The sequence below is a fragment of the Polyodon spathula genome, chromosome 8 (genome assembly GCF_017654505.1).
Source record: "Polyodon spathula isolate WHYD16114869_AA chromosome 8, ASM1765450v1, whole genome shotgun sequence".
Lineage (NCBI taxonomy): Eukaryota > Metazoa > Chordata > Actinopteri > Acipenseriformes > Polyodontidae > Polyodon > Polyodon spathula.
This window is the reverse complement of record NC_054541.1, coordinates 3,800,178-3,823,914: the sequence shown is the minus strand read 5'-3', so window position 1 is coordinate 3,823,914 and position 23,737 is coordinate 3,800,178. Positions and strand designations below refer to the sequence as shown.

The window sequence follows — 23,737 nt, the reverse complement described above, 5'->3', positions numbered from 1 at the left end:
AACTACAGTTCAGCTTATAGGGAACTTTTTCAACTTTATATCCCTGATTGAATCTCCGGTGATACAACATGCTTTGCAGTCTTTACCATTCATCTCTATGCTTTACAATGCTTACCTACCCACCACGCTTTTCACTGTGCTTTATTGTGTGCTTTACTGTAAACTCCTCCTGTGCTTCAGTTAAGCTTACGTTATATGTCATATGGCAAAGCTTGTTGAGGCTCTCAGAGTTGTTATCTCTCCAGGTTGTATATGAAATAGCTAACGGAATGATAAGCGAGTCTAAAAATCAACGTATCCGTCTTATTAGCACAAGCAACATCTGCTGCTTCAGCTCTAATGAAGATCTCTCATTTGATCGCTTTTTCTGTCTTTTTCTGTAAAGCTTATACTGCAGCCTGGTTCACCGGTACAGTACCTCATTGTGACGTAGCCTTTTGGACAGATTGTAGTTTTTTTTTTTTTGTGAATCAGACCTACAGTACAGGAAATGATTGCTGCCAGGAAACAACAACAACCTTTAATATCTGTTACACTTTTTTTTTTTTTTTTTTTTTTTTTTTTTTTTTAAATCAGCAAAATATGTGCAGGTATATGCTATTGCAGTGCAGATGCACGAAATTGATTTTATGTGCGCCACTTCTTTACAGCTCAAGTTCTGGAAAAAGGAATTCCAATTTTTATTTATTTTTAACTCGGAAATAAATTGAACAAGTCTACAATACCTTTACTGTATCATTTTCAATTGCTAACTATACCTTTGGTAAGTGCGATGGCTCTTTAAAACATGGATACGCGTGTGTATGTGTGTATGTGTGTGTGTGTCTCAATGCGTTACAGTTGACAAGGACAGAAACTTCTGAAATGTCCATGGGGACCGCTGGGATTTGCATGGAAAGCACTTGCGTCAGAGTGATCACAATTTGTGAACGCGCTCGCCATCTTGTGGTATTTATTTTATCCAAAACATGAAACTCCACAAATAACTATATTATTATTATTATTATTATTATTATTATTATTATTATTATGATGATGATAATAATAATAATAATAATAATAATAATAATAATAATAATAAAAATAAATTAATAAAAAAAATAAAAAAAAAAAATAATATAAAAAAAAAAAAAAAAAAAAAAAAAAAAAAAAAAATAATAATAATAAAAAAAAAAAAATATAAAAAAAAAATAATAAATCTAATAAAATAATCCGGCTAGAACAAATAGTTTATGCAACGTTTAAAACTGACACAATAATGTCTGTTACAATTACAGGCAGGCAAGCATACGATATCATGTTTTTCAGAATTTTTGAATTTATCGAGGGGTTAGTTTACGAGGCTCTTATTTAAATACCTTGTGATTTAGTAAGGTTTTTTTATTATTATTATTATTTTAATTTTGACAGTACTGTTTGAATTCCAGTTTCATTTCACAAAAGAGCGTGAAGTTTGTTTTAAAAACATGGATGTTTTTGACAGATTATAGCACAAAACAAAGTGGCGGTAATAATATTAAGACACCATGCAGATAAAAAAGAGAGCAACAAATAATAAATTCGGCAATTCGAAATGGAAAGCAACGGTATAGCTTAGTCTGACGTAATTCTTGAAAAAAAAAATTGAACTGACGAAGAGACATGTACAGTACAGTTTATTAAACAGGGTAAGATCGTGTTTTTATTTGAATTGTATTTTTGTAGTGGACGGGGTTCTGTGTTGTGTCATGCGGTGTTTGTCGTGTGTCACAGGTACACGGGCAGTGTTATGGGTTAATGTTATTTTCCGCGGAAGTGATCTGTATAATCACAAAGGCACCATCTGCTAAAGTTCCTACAAATGCTAGCCAATCATTCTCATTAATTAACTATTTTTTTGGTCAAGTTAAAACAATCTGACAATTCATCTTGGTGGTTATATAGAGAGTAGAAACAATTCTCAAACTAATATCAACAAAATGATTGGAATTCACACCAGAAAATACCTATAATAATAATAATAATAATAATGTCATAGCGTGTGAGTGTGCTCTTTATTATTTTGTTGTAGTTTAATACAGAACAAGTTAAGGCACTAAAAGAATATTTACTGTAACTAATGTTTTTAGTCATGCCTGCCTCGGGTGGTTATTACATTTAGGGTCTTACATATGTTTATAGGCCCTACCACTCATTTGGCAAAATTTCAGTTTTGTTATTTTTGATTTTATGGAAGGTTAGTGTATCCAATTTAAAATTTTTATATATATATATATATATATATAGAGAGAGAGAGAGAGAGAGAGAGAGAGAGAGAGAGAGAGAGAGAGACTCTTTGCACTTTTCACATTCGTTGCCCCTTTACACCCAGGACACAGAAATGGAATTGATTTAGTGCTGACGCGCACTTTTAATAAACACAAAATTAAACAAAACAAACAAAAACCTAACTCCGTTTTGGAGCTCTCACTAAACGCCAACATGGACCTAACTAACACGCAGGACAGCTAAGCCGTTTACCTGCTCACACAACACCTTACTCGACAGACAGACACACAGACACAGACACAGACACAGACACACACACACACACACACACACACACACACACACACACACACACACACACACACACACACACACACACACACACACACACACACACACACACACACACACACACACACACAGAGTCGGGCTCTTCTCTCAGCAGCAGCCTGGAACAGATTGGCTGCCTCTCTTAAATACTCTGCACCTGGCTCTAATTTACAAATACCACCAGGTGCAGGGGATTATCTAAACAATAAAACAATTAAACAATTAGCCCGTTCACCCAAAAGGGCATTCCCACATGTTTTTAGCAGGGAAGGATTTTAACCCCCTCCCTGCTATCTTACAATATATATATATATTATTTTTTTTCTAGTAATACACAAATGTAAACGAAACCAAAACCTATTGAATGCTTTATTTGCTGTTTCGTTACTGAGTAATAGCAGAGACTGAACCTCCATAGAGATCAATAGGAGAGCAGTATCCAGTTGTTGCAAATATGTGTAACAAAAAGCATGGTTCTGTTGTGCAGTGCTGCTGTAGGTTTGGTTAGTACCACGGACAGTTCGTATGGGTTCTTGAAGTCTGGATTCAGGGGCTTTTAACATTGTTCCTAGAATGTTCCATTGTTCCTAAATGGTGCATGATCGACTTTAGTGTTACACAATTAACAATTTAACAGTTTATTAATGGGAAAAGCCGTTCATACGAATACATCAGCTATGACTAATAAATTATATATTGGATGTGCAAACTGTAGGAGCAGTTTGAGATTCCTGTGCAGCGTTGTTGTTTTTATCATGCAGAATGCATGCACCATGGTTCTGTGGCATTACCTGATATGACTGTACAGACTAACAGAGCCCAGTTTGCATAATACATGGCATACTGTATGAAGCCGATTTGCATAAGCGTAGTATTTCCCCACAGGTTCAGGAGGACAGCAGCTGACTCACTGACACTTTGTTCTAAAAGGGATGTCATCTATGTCACTTTGCTTCTTCTTTCCCATGTCGAATATTGTTATATTCTTGGAACTGTATATATCACAAAACTTTTAAATATTTAAAAACTGTAAGGAAAGCATTGTGACTTGTGGTTGTGCTGATGGGGTGGAAGCAGTGTTGGTTACTAGTTAGAGCTAAGGGCCTGTGCCCAGTTTTATTACAAAATGTGAAAATTATATTTGTGACTTCTTCATCAAACTTGGGCAAATGGACCTGCAGTTATAGACTACATTACCCAAATTAATCATATGCTAAAGCTCTTTAAAAGTAAGTCACCATGAATTAATGTCTACCAATAAAAACATTATAACCAAAACCCTGGTTCCCTGAAAAAGAATGACAACCATTACTGAATGGAAAGAGCCCTCTCTGACCATCAATCACTGAGCATATATAAAAAAGCTGCCCTATCACAGCCCTGCTGTAAGGGGGAAGTCCCTCCCACCTCCTGTTGAAGAGGGATGTCCTCACAGTAACATCTCGCCATTTTCTTTCGAAATCAGAGGTCAGCTGGGGACATGACCTCGAAGGGTAATGGTTGTCATTCTCTTTCAGGGAACCAGGGTTATGGTAATAACCCAACACTCCCTTTCAATGGAATGACAACCATTACCAAATGGGAAGCAATACCAAAGCTGTCGTGGCTCCAGATTACTGACAGTACAGCCTCACAGCAATAGCCTCAGAGCCCTCATGATGCAAATGTCACAAATGTCTGACTACCTGTCCGTGTAGCAGCATTGTGTAATAGAAATGTTATAGAAAATAGGATTGGCTCGGCATGGAAAAGTACTTGCACTCCTATAATCTTGCTCGCATAACCTTGTATGCTTTGCTTAAGATAAAGTTTTGCCTACATTGCAGCTGCAGCTGTGAGACAATGGATAATAGGATGAACCAGACGTGTCTCTTTGCACATACACACAAAACAACCATTCTGTTTTTTGCTTTCTTAGCTATATGCCACGTATGCATAGTTATAAATTGTTTCCCTTATATGATAATATCTGAATCATCATTGGCTAACCCTCTGCCTTACTGACAGTTTTAAGGTATATAAGAAACTGATCCAACTCTGTATGTTGGAACACTACTCGATGATTATCTAGCACCCTCTGTGTTGAGAGTGTTCTCAGCTTGCAAACTTAAGAAATAAATGCTTGTGTGTTTGGAACTCGCAGTCTCTCTTCCTTTTATTAGAATTTCCATGTCAATTCTTGGCGACCCAGATGGGATGGCTAGCTCAGTTTTCTGATCATTCCCGGGGACTTCGAGGTTAACCGTCGAAGAGGGCTGCTTAGGAGTGGCTCAGGGAACCACACTCTGAAATAATTTCAGAGGAGAAGGACATGCCTTGAACCCGGCTGGGAGCATCGGTGGACGGATAGACCATCCCGAACAAAGACAAAGGCTGATGCTGGTTTTTCTCATACGTAAGATAGACCAATTGGTTCAGGTTCTGGGAATCTGATAAACCCCGTTCTGGGAACGGGCTGCGCAGAAAGATTTCTGGGAACTCTATTGTCTACAAGACAAAATTAAGAGAGACCACGTGGTTCAGGTTCTGGGAACCTGATAAAACCCGTTCTGGGAACGGGCTGCGTAGAAAAGTTCTGGGAACTTTGTTGTCTAATAGACATAGAAATCCTGATCCGGAAACAGGTAAATGAAGTGATTTGATTGATCTATGAATAATACTAATAAATAATTACAAATTAAATTAGTTAAAAAGACATTGTATGAAATAAATATTGAACCAAAAATAACAATCAAAAAAATTAAATGCACAGTTTAAAAAAAAAAAAAAAAAAATACTACTAGTGTAGTTGATTAATATACCTAGCACACTGTTGGATGATAATTAGGAAAAGTCATTTTTCTGTGCAAGTGGTATAAGTAAAAATAGGCAGTGATATAGTGTGGAAGACAGATAACCGTGTAAATGAGTGAGTGAACGAGTGTTATCTAATAATTGTGTGTGTGTGTGGACGTGGGTTTGATTACAATGGGGTCAAGTAATAGTAAAAAGAGGTCTGTCTCCCGGACCCGCTGGTTGGACCGGGACGAACTATGGCTGATAAATGGGGTCGCGGTGTTGTAGACCAGGTTGTTTTGTGGCACAAAATAGCTGATTTTCCACTAAAAGAAACCCTGAGTGAAAGGAAGTTACAAGAATGTAGAGAAAAGTTAGAAGAGTTTGAGAAGACAAAGAGAAAAAGAAAAAGAAAGTTGACTGGGATAGTTATAGGAAATGGGAATGAGAAGCAGAAAGACAAACAGCATTGCAGGCTAAAAACATAATGGTAAAAGCAAGTCAGAAGAGAAAAAAAAGGCAGAGAAATAGAGATTGCGATGAGGAAAGGGACTGCCCCCATCCACCCCGTATTGTGTTCCTGTTTCCACAGCCCCTGCTCCTCAGCCTGACTGGCCCGTCCAGGTCCGCCAACAGCCCCAGCCCGCGGCAGAGGGTCTGCCACCCGCGCCTCCGCCTCTGATATCCACCCCAAGCAACCCGGCTTTTTCCCGAAGGTTTCCAAGGTGGTTCCCGATGGACTTGGGCCCCTTGGTCGCCCCCTGGACTGAGCTTCTTATCATCGCCAGAATCCCCTGAGACATCAGGATCTTCAAGCACTCTCACTACACGGTCGGGACCAAAAGGCAATCCGAACAATATCATTATCATGGCCCCCCTGACAGCCTGCCCAAATCCACAGCCAAGACCAGCAGAAGGACAACCGGGACATGAAGACTGGCTGCCAGAGGTCCTGATTCAGCGCACTTGACAAGATGAGATTGAAGACATTGCTAAAGAATTTCCTGCCCCAACTAAGGATGCAGTTCAGTGAGCAGATTACCTGTCTTGTGCGCCAATACAAATCCTCTGCCACAGAAATAGGACACATTATGAGATGCAAATTAAAGCTTCGCTGGGAGGACATCGAAGAGAACTTTGACGAAAATCTGACATGGAAACCGGTGGGGGATGGAGAATATCGAGTGCAGTTTGAGCAGTTGCTGGACAGATTGAAATGGCAATACCCCGCTAAGACCGACTGGGACGCTATACATAGCTGCACACAGCACTCCAAAGAGTCTCTAGAGGAATATAGACAAAGATTGGAGATGTGCTTTCACAAACACAGCGGACTCCGACCAGGCACTGATGAATATAACAGTCTGCTAAAAGCAGTCATAATAAACGCACTCATACCTGCCCTGAATAAACAGGTACGGATGACATGCATTGGATGGGAGACGGCTCCCCCCATTCAGGTTATCGAACATTGCAAGCACACTGAAAGACAACAACAGAAGCAAGAGAGCAATCAAAAGACAAAAGCTGAAAAAGAAGGAGTCAAATTGCAAGCAGCTCAGCTGGCTTATTATCAGGGTGAAGGACCAACCCGAGGCGGATACCGACGCGGACGGGGAAGGCGTGGTGGGAGGGATCGAGGAGGGGGAAGCGGAGGCGGTGGCAACAGAAACTTTCAGAGCCAAAATAAAGACACTAGCTGCTACAATTGTGGCCAGGAAGGATATTTTGCTAGAGATTGTCAGAGACAGCAGCAACAACAGCAAAGCAATGGGAGTAACTGGCAGAGCGCTCCCCCACCGCAAGTATCACTATACAAACTGAAACCAGAATGAAACGAGACAGGGACAGCTGACACCAACACAGCGAACAAGTAGTACGTGCTAACTTATTCTAAACCACAAGAAGCCCCCACCGTTGATCTCTTCGGGAATGGTGAGTCATTTTAATTCTTAATTGATACTGGTGCTGCAATGTCTGTAATAAATGCTAGAACTGTGCCCAACCCAATGATATCAAATGAATCAGTAAAAACAGTGAGAGCCTCGGGGGTAGTATTGAGGTAGAAAATTATGATGCCTTTACCCGTACAATATGAAGGGAAAATGTTTATGCATCGGTTTATTTTCTCTGAGTGCTGCCCTTGTAACCTAGCGGGGCGAGACCTACTATGTAAATTGTGAAATTAAATGTGAGCAAAAAGGAGTTACCGTTTCATGTCCCTTGATGATGGCCCAGATGATTGAGACCCGTAGTTGGTTCTAGTCATGGGATATACAAAATGGAAGCAAACAAATTGAGGAATTATTTAAATTGGCTTGACAACATTGGGGTCATGAAACTGGGTTTATATCACCTTATGCCTTACATTGCGCTGCCCTGTACTCACCTTTATCAAGAGATTATGAATTTGAGAAAAAGTGGTTAGCACAACCTTCATTTAACGAAACAATTATTTGCACAGCCTTGTATATAGGTTTACGCTTTTGTGTTGCAGCCATTAAACTAAATAGCGATCAGTTTTTACTTTACCACACAACTGACTCTGTGCCACATATCAGCGTAGCAAAAACTGATGATGTAGAGTGGAAAGATACTGGTGTCTGGCTTAAGTCTGTGTTGCAGGTGACTGACAGGCAAAGTGAAGACGGGTTCAAATTCTCCCCCCCAGTGCTCACGCTGTTTGCGCTCCTTTCTTTTGGGTCGCGCCTGTCCAACGGGGAATCCATGGGGCAGAGAACCGAGATGCGCCCCCTGGGGAGGCACTGGGAGGCACGTTTTCACCCTTGCTGATCGGCCTCCCCGATTCTCTATGGGCAAAAGTATGATATTGGCCTTATGAAAGGGGCAGAGCCCCTAACAGTCGCACTGAAAAGCACACACCGGCCTAGCCGCACCCAGTATCCTCTCAGCAAGGAAGCAGAGGAATTGCTCCTGTGCACGCGTCTTTGGTCTCTAGAGGAGATATTGTGCCCTGCCCAGACTCGCCTTGCAACACCGGTCCGCAAAGCCTCGGGAGAATGGCACTTTGTTCAAGACCTCAGGTTAGTAAATGACACGATACGTGCAAGGACTCCTATTGTGCCAAACCCAGTTACTGTTTTGTCAGCTATTCCCCCAAGTGCAAAGTGGTTTACTGTTATTGATTTAGCAAATGCATTCTTCAGCATCCCTGTTGCAAGGGACTCACAGTTTTGGTTTGCTTTCACCTTTATGGGGAAGTGATGGACCTGGATAGTGTTTGCCTCAATGGTTCACCGAGTTGCCAGTTGTCTTTTCTGCCGCTTTGGTGCAGAATCTGGAAGGTTTTGTTCCCCCTGGTGGAAGCAAACTCATACAGTATGTGGATGATTTGCTTTTATGTTCTGAAACTCAGCATGCGTGCGAAACTGATGCAAGAGCTCTTTTAGAGTACCTAGCTTGCTTGAGAGCGGTGGCTGTCGCCACTGAAGCTGTGCTGGCTAGTGCTGACCTAGTTGCAATTTGCCCTCTAACTGTACATGTTCCTCATGTAGTACATGCTCTCATTTCACAGGCCAAGACAGCACATCTGACTCCAGCTCGTCTACTACATTACCAGAATGTATTAATGACCATGTCACATGTTGTGCTAAAACGCTGTACTGTGCTTAACCCTGCTACACTTCTTCCTACAGAAGCTGATGGAGAGCCTCACGATTGTACCTCCTTAGTAGAACAGGTCTGCAAGCCACGACCCGATCTTACTGATGTGCCCCTGTTGAACGCTGATTTAGAATTGTTTGTTGATGGCTCGGCACAGCGCCCTCCAGTGGGTGACCCACTAGTTGCGTATGCAGTAACTGCTGCGACTGCTGTACTAGAAAGCGCTAGACTACCTGGCAACCTCTCTGCTCAGGCCGCAGAACTGTTCATCTTAACCCGTGGTTGTATTTTGGCTCAAAGTCAAACTGTTACTATCTATACTGATAGCCGCTGCACCTTCGGGGTGGTACACGATTTTGGCACCCTCTGGCAACAGCTGGGTTTCTTCACTTCTGCGGGGAAGCCCATATGTCACTCTAAACTGGTGGCCAACTTGTTGGAAGCTATTCTGCTGCCAAAAGCTATTTCTGTATGTAAATGCCAGGCACACACTAACGCTTCTGATCCTTACAACACAGTGTGGGTCCTGTTGAGATAGCTCTGTGGAAAAACAAATGCTCTTATGATTCTACTTGTAAGATTTGGCGAGGACCCACTGGGTTGCCTGCCCTTCCCGTTCATGTTTCCCCTATGTAGCTAAGTTGGCACACGGCCAAGATTTTGTGTCAAAGGGAGGGTTGGTGAATGTCGTTAACAATTTTTGGTTTGCTCCAGGTTTTTCTACATATGCTAACCAATTTTGTGCTAAATGTGTGATTTGTATGACCAACAATGTAGGCCGCAGCACGCCCATGTCCGTGTCAGCTCATGCGAGGCCCGAGGGCCCCTTTGAACATGTTATGATGGATTTTATTGAATTGACGCCTTGCCAAGGTACTGCCTTGTGATAGTTGATGCCTTTTCTAAATGGATTGAAGCATTCCCCTGCAGACATGCTACAGCTATGGCAGTAGCAAAAAGCCTGATGAGAGAGATTATACCCCAGTGGGGTCTGCCATCTAAATTGACATCTGACAATGGTTACACCATGTAACACAATTGTTGTTCCTGGGTAGTAAGTGTTATTTTCTAATTGCTTATGCCTCAGAAGTATAGAAAATGGCTATTATTCCCCACAAACTTTGCTTTTGTGACCAGGACAGTGATATTTTGAAATTTACCTATTTCCAATGAGAAAACGGGCAAATTTGTGTCTTTTCGTTCACATAAAGTCAGAAAAAAACAACATATGAATCCAAATTAACATGTATTTATACTAAAGTAATACAAAAATGACTACAAAAGATTTAGAAGTGAGTAGTTTTTCGAGATTTATGATTATACTATAAATCACTTCCACGAATCAGCCCCCAAATGTAGTCTCCCATCATGTTCTCGTTATACTTTCCTTGGTAGCGGCGTTCAAAGTCCAGTATATCCTGGAGGAAGCGCTCGCCTTGCTCCTCCGAGTATGTTCCCATGTTCTCCTTGAATTTATCAAGATGAGCATCAAGGATATGGACTTTGAGGGACATCCTATAGCCCATTGTGCCGTAGTTCTTCACCAGAGTCTCAACCAGCTCCACATAGTTTTCGGCCTTGTGATTGCCCAGGAAGCCCCGAACCACTGCGACAAAGCTGTTCCAAGCCGCTTTCTCCTTACTAGTGAGCTTCTTGGGGAATTCATTGCACTCCAGGATCTTCTTTATCTGTGGTCCGACGAAGACACCGGCTTTGACCTTTGCCTCAGACAGCTTAGGGAAGAAGTCTTGAAGGTACTTGAAGGCTGCCGACTCCTTATCTAGAGCTCTGACAAATTGTTTCATAAGGCCCAATTTGATGTGCAGTGGTGGCATCAGCACCTTCCGGGGGTCCACCAGTGGCTCCCACTTGACGTTGTTCCTCCCCACAGAGAACTTGGTCCGCTGTGGCCAGTCCCGCCTGTGGTAGTGCGCCTTGGTGTCCCTGCTGTCCCAAAGGCAAAGATAGCAGGGAAACTTGGTAAAACTGCCTTGGAGACCCATCAGGAATGCTACCATTTTGAAGTCTCCTATGACCTCTCAGCCGTACTCATCATACTTCAAGGCGTCCAGCAAGGTCTTGATGCTGTCGTAATCCTCTTTGAGGTGCACCGAGTGAGCCAGGGAAGAGGCGGGTACTTGTTACCATTATGGAGCAGCACGGCTTTGAGGCTCCTGGATGAGCTGTCAATGAAGAGGTGCCACTCATTCTGGTTACAGGCGATTCCGATTGCCTCGAACAGACTGGTCACATTGTGGCAGAAGCAGAGCCCATCTTGACGGGTGAAGAAGCTGGAAAAAGGTTGGTGACGCTTCCTCTGATCTGCGACTTGCACACTTTCATCCAACAAGTTCCATTGCTTGAGCCTAGACGTCAAAAGCTCGGCATTGGACTTGGTGAGACAAAGATCTCTAATCAAGTCGTTGAGGTCTTTTTGGTTGGGGTAGTATGGGTTTTTCTCCTCAGCTGCACCTCTGAAATTGTCATCTGGATCTACAACCTCTCTGACTTGCTGCTCTCTTCTAAAGACGACTGCTCTCTCTCTGGAGGAGTGGGTACGGGGAGCTCATGGCAGTGTGGCACCGGGGCGATGGATGAAGGAAGGTCCGGATACGTGATAGCAGGTGCATTCTTGCCAGTCTGACGTTTGGAAGGGTCCACCATGCAGAAGTAGCAGTTGCTTGAGTGGTCAGTGGGTTCCCGCCAAATTCTTGGGATAGCAAACTTCATGGCTCTCTTTTTCCCTCTCTACCATCCTACAAAAATACATTTATTTCACCCATGACTAATGTGTAAGAGATTCTCGCAACATTTTTCATATATGATATATTTTTTCAATAACATTGAAAATTGTAAAACATTTTAAAAGTAAAAACTTTTACAATTTTAAAAATTTTAACAAATTTTATAACATAAAATTCCGAGCAACAATTGTCCATCTTACCTTCCAGAGTTTTTTTGCAGTGCTTGCAGGTGAAATAAGGTGCCCAGGGTTTGTCTTGATCCCCGACAGGCATGCCGAAATATGCCTTGTAGGCCTCACACATCTTAGCAGATGCTTCCACGGAGTACTTTTTTGCTCTTGTTTTGATAAATTGGCCGCAGACATAGCAAAATGCATCTGCCGGATGCTTGCAGCCATCTCAGAAAAATGCAGATATGTATCCACTTAGGCAGCTGGAACTAAACTGAACTGGTGGGCTTAAGGCCCCTGTATTTATGCTACTATTTATATTACTGGAAAGTTCTAGAAAGTTCTAGAAGTTACTCCAAGTTTACTCAGCACTGAATCTATCTGGAATGTTCTGGAAAATAGGTAAATTTCAAAATATCACTGTCCTGGTCACAAAAGCAAAGTTTGTGGGGAATAATAGCCATTTTCTATACTTTTGAGGCATAAGCAATTAGGAAATAACACTTACTACCCAGGAACCAAAAAAAAAAAAAAATGTTACACGTTGAGCTTGGTGGAGAGAGCGAACCAAACAATAAAAACTAAACTAACTAAGCTCATGGCTGAAACAGGGCTCTCCTGGGTTACGGTATTGCCATTGGCCCTGATGTACATGCGCAGACGCATGCACAGTACTACAGGGCTAGTACCCCATGAAGTATTGACGGGACGCCCAATGCGGATTCTGAACACACCTTTTCCTCAAAATAGGCTCACCCTAATGGGATGTGAGGATGAAATGGTAAAATATTGTGCTTCTCTTAACAATGTTCTGAAGTCTATTTTTCCCAGGATAAAAGCCGCCCTACCCGAACCGAAGGAAGGGTCGCTCCACAAGTTCCTGCCAGGGGACTGGGTAATCATCAGAGACCTCCGCTGGAAGCATTGGCATCAACAACGCTGGGCAGGTCCGTTCCAGGTGCTCCTGACAATGCAGACAGCAGTGAAAGTCGCTGAACGATCAACGTGGGTCCACGCCAGCCATTGCAGAAAAGTGCCCTACAGCCCGAAGGGAGATATATCGCCCCTGGAACAACATAGACGGCTCGGACGGCCTTGGGACAGTCACCTTTGGAACCCCAGAATCCTGACTGTTATTTATCTTGGCAGCATATTAACTGTGTCTCTCATCTGGCTCTTAACTGAACTTAAAGATAATAAAAAAAGAGCCAGATATTGCAAATCGTAGCCACGCTGAAAATTACACAGAACTCAGAACAAAAAATCTGCAAGCGGGATACGTTGGGTCGTCACTTTGTTTATATTACACTATATGTTAAACTTTGTAAATCTTGCTTAACTTATACTAATGTGTGCTTGCTTGGGTATAAAATGTGTTAAAAAACCAATGCAGTACTTATCTTACCACTCTTAACGTCTGTAGAAAACCATGATAATCCATTTTCTGAAATCATATTGTAATGTTGAGACATAGTCTCAAAAGGGAGGGAATGTAATAGAAATGTTATAGAAAATAGGATTGGCTCGGCATGGAAAAGTACTGGCATCTTGCACTCCTATAATCTTGCTTGCATAACCTTGTATGCTTTGCTTAAGATAAAGTTTTGCCTACATTGCAGCTGCAGCTGTGAGACAATGGATAATAGGATGATCCAGACGTGTCTCTTTGCACATACACACAAAACAGCCATTCTGTTTTTTGCTTGCTTAGCTATATGCCATGTATGCATAGTTATAAATTGTTTCCCTTATATGATAATATCTGAATCATCATTGGCTAACCCTCTGCCTTACTGACAGTTTTAAGGTATATAAGAAACTGATCTAACTCTGTATTTTGGAACACTACTCTGTGATTATCTAACACTTAACTGTAACGCCTACAACCAGGCCCAGGAAGAGGTGCAGTGTTCACCCCGTGCATCAGGGGCCACCCCACTACCTCCAGCACCTATGTGTTGAGAGTGTTCTTAGTTTGCAAACTTAAGAAATAAAGGCTTGTATGTTTGGAACTCGCAGTCTCTCTTCCTTTTATTAGAATTTCCACGACAACTGCATAGTTCATCTAGGGAGGCGCCATGAAGGAAAGCCAACGAAGTTGCCTGGCCCCTGGTAGAATGGGCCATAATGTCCCCCGGTAAGGGTGGGGGGGTCCGTCTGTTCATATGCCAAACGTATAGCATCTGCCACTCAGTGCACTAGATGTTGCTTCGATAGGGCCTGACCTCTAGAGCGGGACCCATAGCAGAAAAACAGATGGTTGAACTGTCTCCAGGACGTTGTCCTATCCAGGTAACAGCGCAGAGCCCGAACCGGGCATAGCATGTGCTGTCTAGGGTCCTCCTCTGACTTGTGCGGGCGAGGTCTGAAATTTCCAAAACCACTGGTTAGTTAATATGGAATGGAATATGGAATACCACCTTTGGCAAAAAGTCTGGATTTGTTCTTAATGTTACCATTTCCAGGGAAAGCCATACATGTGTCATTGATGGACAGAGCATGAAGCTCACTTACTCGTCTGGCAAACATAATGGTTATTAAAAAATGCCACCTTCAAGGAAACAGGGTGCAGTTCTGCTGACGCAATGGGTTCGAATGGAAGACTGTCACAAAGACGGCCGTAGTGGGTGACGTCAGACCAGAAGCAGGAAATAAACGACAGAGAGAGGTGGAGTTTGGTGGAGCTGAGTGAATGGTTTCGCTCAGTATTTAATAAGTAAACAGAACAGAAAATAAAAATGGTAAGAAAAAAAAACACCGGACATGGCACTCTTTGCCAAGACAAAAAGACAAACAAAACGAACTGTACAGACAAAACACGGTGAGCAGATATTTAACTAATTATTACTTTTACAATTATTACCTCCGTCTCCTATCCCTTTCTCCACTCACCGAACACACAACCCAGAGTGGGTGAAAACATACAGCTTTTATGCAGCTGTACCGTGACTTGATTGCTAATCAATCATTCAATTGGAGTTGCGGTACATCTACACGTGAATTAATAAAGTGCAATTCCCCGTGCTCATATGTTATTACTTTTTACTTGCACGTGAAGTGCTGTGCAATCCTCGTGCCTAAATACAAATATACATTTTAAACACTCGTGTTACACAGACCCGTTTATATCCCGTGTACCAATGACTATACACCAACATTAACACACAACACAAAATACACACAAAGTGCAGGGGTGTGCACTTTGCCACATATTTACCCCCCCTTGTGCAAAGCACACATGGTCTCAATGGCCATCTCCCCCCTTAAAATCCCCAAAGTCTCGCTCAAAGTTCTGGGCCAAGAACAGGGACTTTAAGGGGTTGATGGGTGGCAATGTTGTCAGTAGCCAGGCTGCTACTGTATATGCTGTCAGCAGACGTGCCGACAGTGGGGCGAATCTCTTCTCCCTCTGTACCACTGGCAGCGGAAATGCTGCCAATGGTGTGGCCGTCAGCAGACGTGCCAACAGCTCCCAGACTGACTCCTTCAGCCGGGGCAAGTCCAGCAGCAGAAAAGCTGCTGGGGTTGGTGGTGTCCAGACCTCCCCCAAGATTTCCTGCAGCAAAATTGCTGCGGAGAAAGGTGGTCTCCTGACCTCTCCCCCCTTTTTCATAGCCGGCAGCTCCCTCTGGTGGGGCTCCGGCCACACTGACCTCTGCAGCCAAGCAGAGCAGACTGCGACCCCTGGAGAAGCAGTTCCAGCGACCCCAGGCAATGCGGAGCTGCTGGCAACCCCAGGTGATGCGGAGCGGCTGGCAACCCCAGGCGATGTGGCGCAACAGGCAACGCCAGGCGATGCCAGACAGGCATCCTTGGGCGAAGTGAAGCAGGGAGTCAGGACAAGCTGGGGTGCGGATGTTGGCCCTCTTCTCGGCCACTGCAGCCGGACGGTTCTTCCCTGTGCTTCTCTCAGCAGCCTATGCAAGGGCTGCTGAGGACCGCCAGCATCTAGTCTTGGTCCTTCTGGTGCAGGGAGAGGCAGCTCCTGCTCCTCTCCCCCTGATGGTGATGGAGGCAGAGGCAGCTCCAGCTCCTCTCCTCGTGATAGTGGAGGAATTGATACCAGCAGACATTCATCCTCTGCTGGTGGGGGAAGTGATACCAGCAGGCATTCATCCTCTGCTGGTGGGGGAAGTGATACCAGCAGGCATTCATCCTCTACTGGTGGGGGAAGTGATACTAGCAGGTATACATCCTCTGCTAGTGGAAAGGGTCCCTGCAGGTATTCACCCTCTGCTGGTGGACGGGAACCCAGCAGGCATTTACCCTCTGCTGGTGGACAGGGACCCAGCAGGCATTCACCTTCTGCTGGTGGACAGGGACCCAGCAGGCATTCACCCTCTGCTGGTGGAGAATGCAGAAGCAGCTCCTGCTGCTCTGCTCCTGCCGGTGGAGGTGGAGGAGGCAGAGGCAGCTCCTGCTGCTCTGCTCCTACCGATGGAGGTGGCGGAGGCATGTAGTCTCCTGGCTGCGGAGGTGGGAGCGGCATGTAATCTCCTGGCGGCGGAGGTGGGAGCGCCGTGTAGTCTCCTGACGGCGGAGGTGGGAGCGACGTGTAGTCTACCCTTAGTACAGGGGACTGGTGAGGCTCTCCCTCATTTTCAGGGGACGGTGATGGAGGCAGAGGAAGCACCTGCTCCTCTCCTCCAGGTGGTGACGGTAGGGGAAGTGATACCAGCAGGCACTCACCCTCTGCTGGTGGAGATAGGAAGAGCTCCCTCTCAGGCTTTGGATCCCCGCGGTCCCCCCGTCTGGGCGCTGGACTCTCGTGGTCTCCCCTTCTGGGCGCTGGACTCTCGCAGTCCCACCGCCTGGGCGCTGGAGACCCTGCTACCTGGGCTGCTGTTCTGTTTACAAGATCGTGACCTTCGGCAATGCACCAGTCTTGGAAAACTGAGACACGCTGACACACACTGAGATACACTGAGACACGCTGACACACACTGAGATACACTGAGACACACTGAGATACACTGAGACACGCTGACACACACTGAGACACACTGAGACACACTGAGACACACTGAGACACACTGAGATACACTGAGACACACTGAGACACGCTGAGACACGCTGAGACACGCTGAGACACACTGAGACACACTGAGACACACTGAGACACACTGAGACACACTGAGACACACTGAGACACACTGAGACACACTGAGATACACTGAGACACGCTGAGACACACTGAGACACGCTGACACACACTGAGATACACAGACACACACTGAGATATACACTGAGATAAACTGAGATATATACTGAGATACACTGACACACATTGAGACACACTGAGATAAACACTGAGATACACTGACACACACTGAGACAGACTGACACACACTGAGACATGCTGAGACACTGAGACACACTGAGATACACTGAGACACACTTAAATACACTGAGATACGCTGAGACACACTGAGATATGCTGAGACACACTGAGATACACTGAGATACACTGACACACACTGAGATACACTGAGATACACTGACACACACTGAGACACACTGACACACACTGAGACACACTGACACACACTGAGATACACTGAGATACGCTGAGACACACAGACATGCTGAGACACTCTGAGATACACTGAGACACACTGAAATACACTGAGACACACTGAGATACACTGACACACACTGAGATACACTGAGATACACTCACTGAGACACACACAGAGATACACTGAGATACACACTGAGATATACACTGAGATACACTGACACACACTAAGATACACACTGAGACACTCTGAGATACACTTAGATACACTGAAACACACTGATACACTGACACACACTGAGATATACACTGAGTTATGCACTTAGATACAGTGAGACACACTGATACACTGACACACACTGAGATATACACTGAGATACACTGAGACACATTGAAATACACCTATACTCTGAGATACACTGACACACACTGAGATACAGAGATACACTGACACTGAGATATACACTGAGATAAACTGAGATATACAATGAGATACACTGAGATACACACTGAGATACACACTGATATGCTGAGACACACTGAGATACGCTGAGATATACTGAGAAACACACTGAGATACACACTGAGATATACACTGAGATACACACTGAGGTATGTTGAGACACACTGAGATACACTGAGACACACTGAGATACACTGACATACACTGAGACACGCTGAGATAAACTGACACACACTGAGATACACAGAGATATGCTGAGACACACTGAGACACACACTGAGATACACTGAGACACACTAAGACACACTGAGATACGTTGAGACACACTGAGATACACACTGAGACACACTGAGATACACAGAGATACACTGAGTTACACTGACACACTGAGATACACTGAAATACACTGTCAATGCTGAGGGGCAATGACTCCCAGACACGTCGATGTTGATGTTGACACACACACTGGCAGGGTCCAGTAATTGCAGCAGATGGTGTGCAGAGCAGTGGAATAGATGACGTGAGTAATGAGAGGCATCATTCCTGGTTTATTTAATGAAATGCCTTTCTAAGAAAATGCGCAGCCTTGTATAAAGCAGAGAGACACACAAGCGCAGTGCACGTATTACAACAACAAGACGAATACAATTACACCAGCGTGCATTCTGGGAGATAATGCAGTGCATCATCTGGGAAATCAACGCTGGAGATTCACAATTGCAGTAGCCTGAGATGTGAGCCATTTACTCTGAGTTGGCGTATGGATGTTTATCCCATTGTTATTCACATAACTAGAAAAAAATGGGAAATCGTTAAAGACGATTTAACAGAACCCACAGCTGCAAATTACAGTAGTTTTTATTGAGCTAATTCCTCATCAAAATAATTGATTTGGTACACCGATTTGTGTACTAAAAGCCTTGGACTTTTGTTTTAAAGGGATTATTTATCTTCTAAGAAATTTATTTTGTACCGAATTATAATTTGATTTTGTATGTTACGTATAGTTTCCCCTAACGCTTAAATCAGCATCAATTTGCCTCTAAACTTTTACCATAGACTCCTAGTCTCATGTAAACCTTTCACAATGCAATGGATTATAATCTGATAAACTTTTGATTTTGTGAAGCTCCGTCCCAGCGCCACAGTTTATGAGCTGGCCAAGAACTTTAACCTGGAAGTGTCCCTATTTGAGAGGCTGGTCAAAGTGGGCTTCCCCTACGTCAGGCTCAACTACCAGGTGAGTCCGAGCAAGTCCTTCCTGCTTGAAATACCAGCGGCAGCGAAAAGGTGAAAATAAAAAGATGTCTTGCTTTCAAAGCTTATGCTAAAGCAAAAAACACCAACTGTTTGGAAGCTATTTTCTGCATTGAATTGAAGCAGAAGCTACCACGACCCCAGGGTCAAATCAGTAACTGACTCATTCATCAACACTACATATGTTCCTGTCCACCATGAGGTGAGGATTTCTGACTGTTTTATGATTTCATTCTACAGGGGGTTTCGTCCAGCCTCTTCTTTGTTGAGCATGATGTCCTCGAACAGGAGATCCAGGATGGTCGAAGCCACCAGAACAAACACGAGGCCCAGCTTGTGGTGGCCCTTTGCCTCTACCTCATCTGCCAGGGCTACAAGCCCTCCCAGATTACCCTCCTCACCACCTACACCGGGCAGCTGTACTGCCTGCGAAAGCTTCTGCCCCAGCAGCAGTTCCAGGGGGTGAAGGTACACGTAGTCGATAAGTACCAAGGCGAGAAGAACGACATTATCCTGCTCTCCCTGGTCCACAGCAACAGCTATGGCAAAGTGGGCTTCCTTCAGCTCGCCAGCCGGGTCTGTGTAGCTATGTCCCGCGCAAAGAAGGGCCTCTACTGCATAGACAACATGGCTTTGTTTGGGAAAGTCCAGCTGTGGAGCAACATCCTGCACACTTTAAGGGAGAACGGCCAGGTTGGACGTGCCTTGATACTGAGCTGTCAGAACCATTCAAACACAAGGGCCTTGGTCTCCCAAGCCCAGGACTTCCAACATGCCCCTGAATGAGGCTGCAGGCGGCCCTATGAGTTCCGCTTGAGCTGTGGCCACGTTTTCACCCGAGCCTGTCACCCGTATGACAGCAACCACAAGGCCTTCCAGTGCCAGAAGCTCTGCCAGAAGGTGCTGTGCAATCAGGGCCACCGTTGCCTGGGGCTTTGCTTCAAGAAGTGCAAGGACTGCAAGGTGCTGGTGGAGAAAGAGATCCCCTATTGTGGGCACAAGCAGAAGGTTCCCTGCCACGTAGACCCCCTGGATTTCATCTGCCAGGAGCCCTGCCTTAAAATGCTGGGCTGCGGGCATCCGTGTGGCAATGTCTGTGGAGAGGCCTGTGCAGATCACTGCTTAGTTCGGGTCAGGATGACTTTACAGTGCGGGCATGTGCAAGAGGAGGAGTGCCAGTATAGAACAAGGCATCAGGCTTGGATGAACAACAGCCGGCGTGCAAGTTGAAGTGCGACACTTGGCTCCCGTGCAGTCACCCCTGCCCCGGCTCGTGCCACAGCTGCAGCCAGGGTCGCTTCCAAATGGGCTGCCGCCAGCCCTGCGGATGCTCACTCATCTGCTCCCACGAGTGCAAGGAGCCTTGCACCAGTGAATATCCGCCTTGCAGCCTGCCAGAACTGCTGCATGCACAGTGCTAGCAATAAAACCTGCGGCGAGCTCTACCCACCCTGCGTGGAGCCCTGCCAGTGTTGCTGCCGCCACCTGCACTGTGGGAAGCTGTGCCACGAACCCTGCGACAGACCCTCCAGGCAACCATCCCTGCGACAAGCCCTTGAAGATTGCACCTGTATCAGATTGTGTGGCGAGCCCTGCCCGACTAGGTGTCGTGTCTGCCACCAAGAGGAAGTCACTGAGACCTTCTTTGGCACCGAAGACGAGCCAGATGCCTGCTATATGCAGCGGGAGGAATGCAGACACCTGCTGGAGGTCACGGCCATGGGCCACTACATGAGCCTGGGAGGGAACGAGGATGAAGATGCAATGATCGAGCTTAAGGTCTGCCATAAGTGCCGGACACCCATCCGCAAAAACAAGCGATACGGGACCTCCATCAACCGCAGCCTGGATGAGATCGAGAAGGTGAAAGCCCAGATTTTGGGCTCCTCTCTGGAGATTGAGAAGAAGCAGAAAATGCTTAGATGGCAGCTGAAGGAGAAGGTGGCCATCCACCTGCACCTGCCCAAGGAGAACGAGAATCTGAAGTCATGGCTAAGGCACTCTGGGCTCTCGCTCGGGGCTTTAGGGATCCTTGAGAACAAGATGGTCTTCTACGAGGGCCTGGCAAAGCTGATAAGGGGCATGGAGGAGGAGGCCTATATGTGCTATATGTGCTTCAGGGTTTGGGTAGGGGAGGTCCTGGAGTGGCTTGACCAGCCTCATCTGAGGTTCTCTGAGCAGCAGTTGTCTGATCTTCAGAGTGAGATCCAGCGGCTGACCTTCTTGGCCGATTTCAACATGCGGTGCAAGCAAGCGTAATACAAGCGCTGGGCCCCGAGGTGAGGGCAGAGCTGGCAGGGCTCCAGGGCATCTATGAGATTCACAGAGTGGGATGAGCAGCAGGCCGGGGAGAAGCTGAAGGAGCTAGTGTCTGCACTGCCTCTCAGCGGGCTGGGAATTTCAGAATCCGAAAGAGTGATGATAGCCAGAGCAATGAACTTCCCAAAGGGGCACTGGTATAAATGCCTCAACAATCATGTGTACGCCATAGGAGATTGTGGAGGTGCAGCAGAGAGACGGCATTGCCCAGAATGCAATGAAGCCATAGGAGGTACGAAACTGTATGCTGGTCAGCGGTAATCAGGTGGCATCAGAAATGGATGGGGCACAACATGTACCCTGGTCTGAAGCCAACAACCTGAACTTCAGAGGCTTGGGGTTGGCTTGGGATGTGTAAATCAGGGATATAATACAAATATTAAAGTACAGAGCTAGAGAAATAATTCCACTAGAGCTGACCTAACAGGAATAACCATCAATTTGCTGGCACCGCATTTTCTGTAATATTCTGCAATTACTAAAAAAAATGAAATACTGAAAGGAATTATAATTGACAAAAGCTTTTGCATTTTAGTTTCTGTTAGTATAGTCAGCACTACTGAGTGATTAATAGTTATGGATGAATACAATAACAAAACACTCTGATATAATTGATTCATTGAGAAAAGTTTATTATTAAAAAGCGAGACAACAAAAACTTCTTCATGAAATCTTTCAAATACATAGTAATATAATATAATATAATATAAGCAGGTTAAGCTTTGTAAATCCCAAAGAGGTTTGGTAAAGCATGTGAAATATATTAAAGTAAGTTTATCATAATGTGTCTTTCATGTAGGAACATTTGAGACCTAATAACTGATAGTAATTGATATTAGTTAAGATTTTGTGGAATATTTCTGTAAGTGATGTGTCCACTAATAAAAATAAATGATACTGGTTATATTAGATCTCTCGGCCCAACCACTAATGAAGAAGAAATAACAAGAACATTTATACAAACACATTTTAATATATTTTGAGAAAGAGCCCTTTCTTGTTTTAACTTATTCAAAAGAAGATACAATAATTGCATTATTTAAACACACGGTTTTAGATAACGATTTTGCTTTTGTTTAAAATTAAACAGGAGTTTTTATTTGTGAATGAACTTGTGTGTTTCAGTTAATAACCAATGACACTTTCCTCCAATCGGATCACACTGTTGGGCTGCCCTGCCTACTTCTTATCTACAGAAAGCCAATCAGATGGCCCCTGTCTGAAAATTCTAAAATGCCGTGCACATGTGCAATGGTTTTTACAAGTGTAATGTGGATATCAGTCTATTTCTCATTGTCAGTGCCTGAACTGTGAGATTAATACTAGGGCTCTATTTCAGTGATCTATGCAGCAGTGAATTGAAATATCACTGCCCTTTAACTAGCTATCCTGCTGGGGTTTCCCCATTGCTAGTCTGATTCAAGCATGTTAGCAAATAATGATGTGCAGACAACAATACAGAATCACACAAAACACACCTAACAGGATAATGAGCAGATCATGCAATCAATATTAAAGATACAGCTTCAAATTGCTGTACCCTTACATCTGTGTGATGTTTGCAGTCTGAACTTCTGAACTTTGCAATTACTTACATATTTAGTTGACTTTGACTAGTCTTTGACTATAAGTTTAGGAGCTGCTTTTCAGTTGTAATTGCCTGCCATAGACATGTGTAACAGGCTAGTGCAAGGTGTCTTCTTAACAGAAGTAATAGCCAGCGGCATCTAGAACACTGCAGTGCCAGCAAAACAAAATGAAACTTGAGCCAAAGTGTCAGATCACTAGATGGCTGGCTCTTTGGCATGCATCTATAGCAGGCAAGGACTGGGGCAAGTGAGGAACAGTTCCTGAGCTAATCGTGAAAGAACCACAAGCTTAATAGCACAAGCACAGCGTGGGAGTCATTAAAACATATGACATTTCAACCTCTACAGCAATAACGCCATGGAAGAAGAGTTCAACGGTATTAAGATCTTTAGGTAACATTCTGAGATTCTGCCCTCTAGATAAGCAGGCTCCTAAGAGGGGTTATAGTGTTAGTGTTTCTGCAGTACCGTAGTCTGCTATTGGAATGCTCCGCCTGTGTGTGTGTGTGTGTATATATATATATATATATATAATATATATATATATATATATATATATATATATATATATATATATATTACCAAATAGTGTGTGTATAATATATAAATAGTTTAATCTCATTCAAATTATAAAAGAGTACTTTCTAATCGACACAGTACTTAAATAGTTCGTAGTGTAACTTAAGATACATGAATGTGTG

The 23,737-nt window shown here is 44.2% G+C and overlaps 1 pseudogene; it reads left to right on the top strand.

Moving 5' to 3' along the window:
• Positions 1-5,481: 5,481 nt before the first annotated feature.
• Positions 5,482-21,805, top strand: LOC121320157 (annotated as a pseudogene).
• The last annotated feature ends 1,932 nt before the right edge of the window (positions 21,806-23,737 follow it).